Source organism: Hyalella azteca, unplaced genomic scaffold (genome assembly GCF_000764305.2).
Source record: "Hyalella azteca isolate HAZT.00-mixed unplaced genomic scaffold, Hazt_2.0.2 contig13928, whole genome shotgun sequence".
In the NCBI taxonomy this organism is placed as follows: Eukaryota; Metazoa; Arthropoda; class Malacostraca; order Amphipoda; family Hyalellidae; genus Hyalella; species Hyalella azteca.
The window spans coordinates 18728-26357 of NW_025943832.1; the positions used below are offsets into that span (position 1 = coordinate 18728).

Below are 7630 nucleotides of genomic sequence, written 5' to 3' on the forward strand. Positions count from 1 at the left end.
ATTTTGCACACTTGCTTAAAGTATGAGACAATGCATGAATCGATTTACATAATAAATAATTTTGAAAATTTGAATTTTTTGTGTAGAAAATTTTTTTTTTCATATATGAAAATAAAATTATAATCTCATTGTACATGTGTAACATCGGAGACACTGGATTCTTTAGAAGTGTTGTCTTTAAAAAGTAATTTTTAAATGCACATTTTATTACATTAACATTAGCCTAATCAAACAAATTCTAACTCCAGTCGCAGGGAAATGAATTAACATCGTAAGACTATAATCTACATGCAATTTCGCTGTGAAATCTATTCACGAGCGAATTTATTCCAGTTTTATCTACTTCCTATGTCGTAAAATAATGATTTAACATTGAAGAAAATTTAATAACAACATTTTAATTAATATGAGATATTATTATGATAATATCTTTGATAGATAATATTATCATCTATCCCTGTTTTATTCTGTTAATGAATATTTTATCTAAGCCTTTGCATACACTTTGAAAATAGCTCTAAAATCTGGATCATGATTGTGGTTGTTTCTAAATGTGCCTATTATGTTTCTTCGTCAAGCACATTAATAAATTTATGACCATTAAACAATGAGCTGTGCATATATGTGATATATGTAAAAAGGGGGTAGAACAATTAAATATTTTACTGGTCGTTGCATAAATTTGATAAGCTATCGTGGTCAGTGTAGTCTCAACCGCAGTGAAACATATTGTCTAAAGAAATGTAGTTGGAAAGAAATGAAGAATTCTCTATTATACCCTTTTAAGTTAAATTAGTTTTGCCGGTTTCATTTTTTCATTTGAACCCAGATTTGAAAGCAACTAACCTTTAACTTTTGGAAGTCACTAACCCCACAATTACTAACGTAACCCCTAAGTCCTAACTCCTCTCTATTTCATTACAGAGCTATTGGATTCTATTTTCATAATTGATTTTAGTGTTTCGGATCATAATTTATTTTATTTAGACTTTCTAAATAGAAGTAATAACAACGTCGGAAAAAATGATACAATTTCGAACATTCTAAGGAATGATTGTCAGGCAAAGGCAAAATGATTGTCATGATTTAGGCAAAATCATGCTAACGAATGATTTAACCTACAATAATTTATGATAAATTTATTAGACCTTGGCGACGAAGAAGAATCCTGAGGCTCCAACTAGCCAAAGTTCAACTAAGGCTCGACCTTCAGTCGAGTCTTCAATCTCAAGCGAGGCGCAGTGCAGGACATGGCATTAGTCACTAACCTGGGATGAAATATGCATATATTGTTCAAACGAATATCTTACATTATTTATCATTAATTGAGCCGTCTTGGAGCAGCAGTCTCTTGACCTGCCTGCTCTATACAGTGTCTTATCTCTGGCTTTCTGCCCACCAAACCCTGAGCACTATCCTGTCAAGGGACTACCCTATAGACGAATCTTCAGTGCTCTTTTAGCTTCAAAGAAAAGAAAATATAACCCTTGTTTGTGGCCGCAGTTCTTATAAGAGATGCTGGTCAGACGGTCGTTACGTTTAGTTTCCGTAACGGATAGATAGTAGTGCATATTTACAATAAACTTGTTGAAACTTATTGACTTTTAACACACTAACACGGAGAGTCCCCTCTATCGGCCGAGCGATTATAGTTATGCAAGTATACTAATGTATAAAGGTTTAAAGCTGATAAACACAATTTCTGATGTGTGCATTTACCAGGATGATGATGTCTACATTCTATCGTGACTCAAATTCTGCGTTACGATAGAGTAAGCCGACAAACTAAAGTGATCTCTCCAATCATTGTCACTTTATTCCTTCCAGTGCGCAAACTTGTTTTAATTTCAGTTGAAGATAAACGCCTGCGATGTCTACATCTGTTTTCAGCCATGAACAGTTTCTGGACAGGTCGCCTGAGGCCGTCAGTGAATTAAGGTGCAAGATTGAAGAACAGATGGATTCTTTATCTGAGCAGGTAAGATATATATTAATATACACTACTATTTTGTAGGTCTTACATATGGGCCTTCTAACTATACTCTCTAATCGTCTGTATTGGAATTTACCTGATTAAAATATATTTTTCCCTGTCGGTCATTGCTGAGGCACGTTTCAATGAACAAGAAATTTCTCCCAGACTACGGAAATTATTTTCTTCAGGACCAAAAAATGGAATTTCAATAGAATTTCCAGATAATGGAATAAGTAACAATGGAACAGAGAAAGCCGTTTCTGGCGCTAAAAGAAAAGTTGTCGATTAATATGGGTTCTAAATTTATTGACAAGCCGAAAATTTTTACCCTAGAGAAAATGTGGGAGCTAATAAACCTCAATTCTCGAAGTTAGGTTGAAAGATGCTAAACATTAAACCGAGTTATGACCTAATCTGGAGCTCACGTGCAATTTTCGTAGCCATGCGGAGGCATTCATTGCATGCTTCGACTATTAATAAATTTGGGATGACCATATTTCCAAAATTGAAATAATCACTAAAACAAATTACATTTTTCTATTCTGCATGAATAATATATGAAATAGAAGACTAACATTTTCCAGGTTATACCGCACCTTAACTAAATAATGCACCATTTCTTTTTTTACCACCATAAGCTAAATAATTATAAAATTTGGGGATTGTTTTAGGCGGCTTGGTTATTTTTCTGCGAAGAAAACCATTTAGCATAGCATAGTGATATCGGCGTTAAAGAATTACCTGTCGCCGATGCCCATAAAATTTTTGACTTTTGTCTCTTAGAAATCTGAGGACTGGGCTTTTGACAATATCTAGCTAAGACTGACATTGAAACTAAATAGCTGCTGAAGATTCACCGATTAGTAAGGTGGGAGGCATTTTCTATCAAGACTTATAACTATGACTAGCCTTATCTAGTCTATTTTTGAACGCGTTCATATTCTGAAAGTCAACGATGCCAGCAAGGAGTTTATTCCACATGTCGGTGACTCGCAGCTAGAAGCAATGCTGTCGTGTGGATGAGTTGCACGACTGTTTCTTGTCTTATTGGCCAATCATGCGGTCATATCCCCGAATGATTCGGTAGTTGAAGCAATATTTTTTGACTACTGTAAACCCAAGTCTGTATAGCCGGATAACCTATTGCAGAGACCACTACGCCTTAGCAGCTCTTAAATCTAACGTTATTGAGTACACCTGATTTAGTTACAGACCTTGCAGATCTTTTATGTGAATTACAATTTGATCAATTCTATTTGATTAGCGATTCCCTACATTTTTATACTGGTAAGCTTGGTTGATGATGCTGAAGGAACTTTCTGTCATTAAAAATTAGTAATGTGCCTAACTTTATTTCCATTTACTTCTTGCTATTAGTCAAGAGGGGGCTTGCGTGTTGCTTGATATAAATTTTCTCCGTCATCAGGAAGGCCATGAATTTGACATCCGCCTCCTCTTAAACCTGCAAAGAACCATCGACTTTCTCAGCACAGATGCGTTCCTTGACGGCTCAAATAATCATTTGGAAGAAATGGTAATTATGTTGGCCGGTAACAGGCAAATGGACGAAGTTTCCACAACTGACTTGCTTATCAGCGGGATGATGAAGATTGTTTCAACTTTTAAAGACAGCCCAAGTAGTAGAAGACGTTTCTCTTCAGCTAAGCAGGAACTTAGGTTACATGACGTTACTGATAGAGAGCTTACAAAGAAGTCATTGGGTGAGACCTGGAAATCTTCTTGGTCATAGATGCACTCAAATTGAACTACAAATCCGAGACTTGACAGCATGGACAACTGCAGCAACTTTCTTCTTCAACAAACAAACTGCCATCACCAAGAAAGTATTGCAGGCTACGTGTTTACAGGATTTTCTATCGGCTTGTGAAAGTCCAGTATGTAAACTCTGTTCCGAAACGCTGTGTGTGTCCAAGCACTTTATTGTTTTGGACGCCTGCCCCCACATCTGCTGCAGCGCATGCGTCACGCGACTGGAAGGAATTGGGATGCAGTTGCTTCGTGACCGGATGCCGGGGACACTATTCAGTCCAGCTGATTGGGCTCTTTTTAACGGGTAATGCTGGAGGTTACGAAATGGTTTAATTTTAGCCCTTTCCATCAATATTGGCGTAAATAAAACTGATGAAATAATTTATGCTATTGCATCTGGAATTGGGTATTGAGTGGATTTGGGAAACGCTAATATATATGGTCCTCGGATGGGATAAATAATAGGATTTTCATACGAGTGAATATAATTTGAAATTTCCTGGGCCAATTATTGGCTGAACACACAATTTGAAAATTGTCATAAGAAATGCTCTATTCGTCTATTCAAATGTAATGCACAGTGATAATGTATAAACATTTATAGGCACGTGCCAATCTATGTCCCACGTTCGCCGGGCACCAGGCAAGCCGTTACGAATTCTTTAATAATGCTTCTTATTTCGCAATTTATTTAGCGATAATGCATGGCAATCAGGCCAGACATGAACGTAATGGAATATCACGCGTGCTTGATATTATCTAATAATTCAATATACCCTTTCAATTCACATTTAAATCTCTAGAGTTAAGTCTCCCTCAAAGCTTCTGCAATTGTCTTAGAATGAATTGATTATCAATAGGAGTGTGCATTTCCATTTGCAGGTTTGGGTTTTAAAAAGCCCAGCCCACTATGCTACAGACAATTATCTTTATTATTAAAATACATTGCTCTTACGAGAATGAACTAATTGATAAATGATGCTTTTTTTCAGAAAAATATGTCCTACGTGCAAGATTGTGAGTCAAACTTTCGTAAGGAGCGAGGTAGCGGAGAAAATGTTGGTGCTGAGCTACGTTTTTGATAAATGCGGTCTCAGTCGAGAGCAAGTATTGATGAAGTTCTCGGAAGTTCATGAGTAAATCCTGCCACCATTCTATATGGATGTTGGTTGTGAATATCTTGTCGCAAATGCACAAGTGAAAATAAACGACGGCAGTAATTCGCTATATGAAAGAAAGCTATTTTTGAGTTGCTCATGAAGAACTGGTCGCTCGTTTACATGTTAACGTTATGATCCCACAGGCGAAACCTTGGCTTTACTTGCGGCCAGGCTGGTGCACATCGTAGCCAATTCAATTCCCTCCATAAGTTAAAACTTTGTCTTCAACGGTAGAGTTTTATTCATATCGACTTGAAGTTTTCTCAAGTAAATATTTTATTTAATTTGTATGAGTAACTTGGGAAGATAATTAGAGATGATCATTTTTAAATTATTGACTCGTTCCAAGAAATGTTTAGATAATACATCAGAGCTGAAGTTGAGGAAAGCCTAAAAACTTTAGCTCAATGACTTGAAAGTCGTACAAAAGATTGAAGTTACATGAGCAAATAAATGCAATGAGACTTATATGAATTTTATGTTGATGATCATCGGTGTGTGGCACCGATGTTGAATTTTAACAGTACATTTTATCAACTGGTTTTGTTCTTACCTTGTGTTTATTGCAAATTTTATAGCAATGAAATTCTCGCCGATGTCTCCGAGTTTCATGCACCTTCGCCAAATAAACCCATTATTTTCAATTTTGCGCATTTTCTGTCGAGATAACGAGTCCAGTATAAAATAATATTCATGTTCCTGAGTTCAAAAATCATTGCAAGACATTCATTGCAAACTATATTCGTCGAAGAGAATATTCTTTATCGTAGAACGTTACTTAGAACGAAACTGCTCTTTTAAGTATTCCTACTTTGTGTTTCGGACGTAGCAGTCCCAGGCCACGATTCTCAGCCACAATGCATTCTCAAATTAATAAATACTCCGCTCTGTTAATAATGAACGCAACAGCGGCTGGTGAGTTGAAAGCAATAGCGGCTGTCCGTGGACAATAATGTTATTCTCGTATGTTCTCGTAACTCGTGTCGATAGAGATTTCAGACTTAATTTATATATCGAGGTGAACGTTAATATTTCAAATAAGGTTTGAAGTTAGCGACATGGTTTAAATGCGTTATCAATAACTTATTTCAATGAGTAATCGTTTAAATTTATAAAGCAAGAGGCATTAAAATTTTTGTATCTTAGGATGGCGTTGTTGCCTTGCAAGTTAATCGATAAAAACCACATTAGTATCATCGTCCTCACGACACTGACGGGAAGACCGGACGGAGCAGAGCGAAGTCACAGTGGATGTATATATTGAGAATTGCCTTAGAACAAGACCAAAAAGGAAGCTTTCAAGCGATTTATGTTGATGATCATCGGTGTGTGGCACCGATGTTGAATTTTAACAGTACATTTTATCAACTGGTTTTGTTCTTACCTTGTGTTTATTGCAAATTTTATAGCAATGAAATTTTCGCCGATGTCTCGGAGTTTCACCTTCGCCAAATAAACCCATTATTTTCAATTTTACGCAATTTTTGTCGAGATAATGAGTCCAATATAAAATAATATTCATGTTCCTGAGTTCAACAATCATTGCAATACATTTATTGCAAACTATATTCGTCAAAGAGAATATTCTTTATCGTACAACATTACTTAGAACGAAACTGCTCTTTTAAGTATTCCTACTTTGTGTTTCGGACGTAGCAGTCCCAGGCCACGATTCTCAGTCACAATGCATTCTCAAATTAATAAATACTCCGCTCTGTTTACAATGAACGCAACAGCGGCTGGTGAGTTGAAAGCAATAGCGGCTGTCCGTGGACAATAATTTTATTCTCGTATGTTCTCGTATCTCGTGTCGATAGAGATTTCAGACTTAATTTATATATCGAGGTGAACGTTAACATTTCAAATATGGTTTGAAGTTAGCGACATGGTTTAAATGCGTTATTGATAACTTATTTCAATGAGTAATCGTTTAAATTTATAAAGCAAGAGGCATTAAAATTTTTGTATCCTAGGATGACATTGTTGCCTTGCAAGTTAATCGATAAAAACCACATTAGTTTCATCGTTCTCACGACACTGACGGGAAAACCGGACGGAGCAGAGCGAAGTCACAGTGGATGTATATATTGAGAATGGCCTTAGAACAAGACCAAAAAGGAAGCTTTCAAGCGTTATCTGTGGAATGGTACTTGTACATATTATAATCTGTAAATGTTATCATCTACATACAGCGAGCACAAATCAAGTAAAGATTAGTTGCACGCCGAGTAAAGAATTTCGAAAAAATTGTTGCCAGGAATGCAAAAAAAAAAATATTTTTCTGTACTCTTGGTCGAAGTCGGGAAAGAACGATGGGAATTTCTAATTCAAAAGCAAATAAGCGCAAGAAATAATCTGATGAAGGCAAGGCTAATAAAAAATAATCTGATCAGTTTTCAGCAGCTCCTTATGAACGAGGACTTCTATACAGTTGGCTTTAATTTGAGGAGCGCCAAGTTTGTTCGAAGCTAGCAAGTTTTGAAGTACTGGAAGAAGAGGTTTTCAAGTGCCTGATGGCTTTAAATCCCATCAAGTCGTGTGGACTTGGTGGCTTCCAATCCATTCTACTACCATATGCACGCTGATGACAAAAAAGTTTCGAATACACTTAATGATGCGTCGAAAAATGTAAAGATGAAAGAGAATCTCGATAGTTTAATTGACTAGGATGATACTTGGAAAATGCGTTTTAATGCGGATAATGCATACCTCACCTTGGCTTAAA

At 36.3% G+C, this 7630-nt stretch overlaps 1 long non-coding RNA gene across 1 annotated transcript; it reads left to right on the top strand.

The window, feature by feature from the left end:
• Positions 1-1289: 1289 nt before the first annotated feature.
• LOC108672700 lies at positions 1290-5447 on the top strand. The gene is made up of 3 exons (XR_001930906.2): positions 1290-1978; positions 3402-4049; positions 4738-5447. It is a non-coding gene; the product is annotated as an uncharacterized LOC108672700 (long non-coding RNA).
• The last annotated feature ends 2183 nt before the right edge of the window (positions 5448-7630 follow it).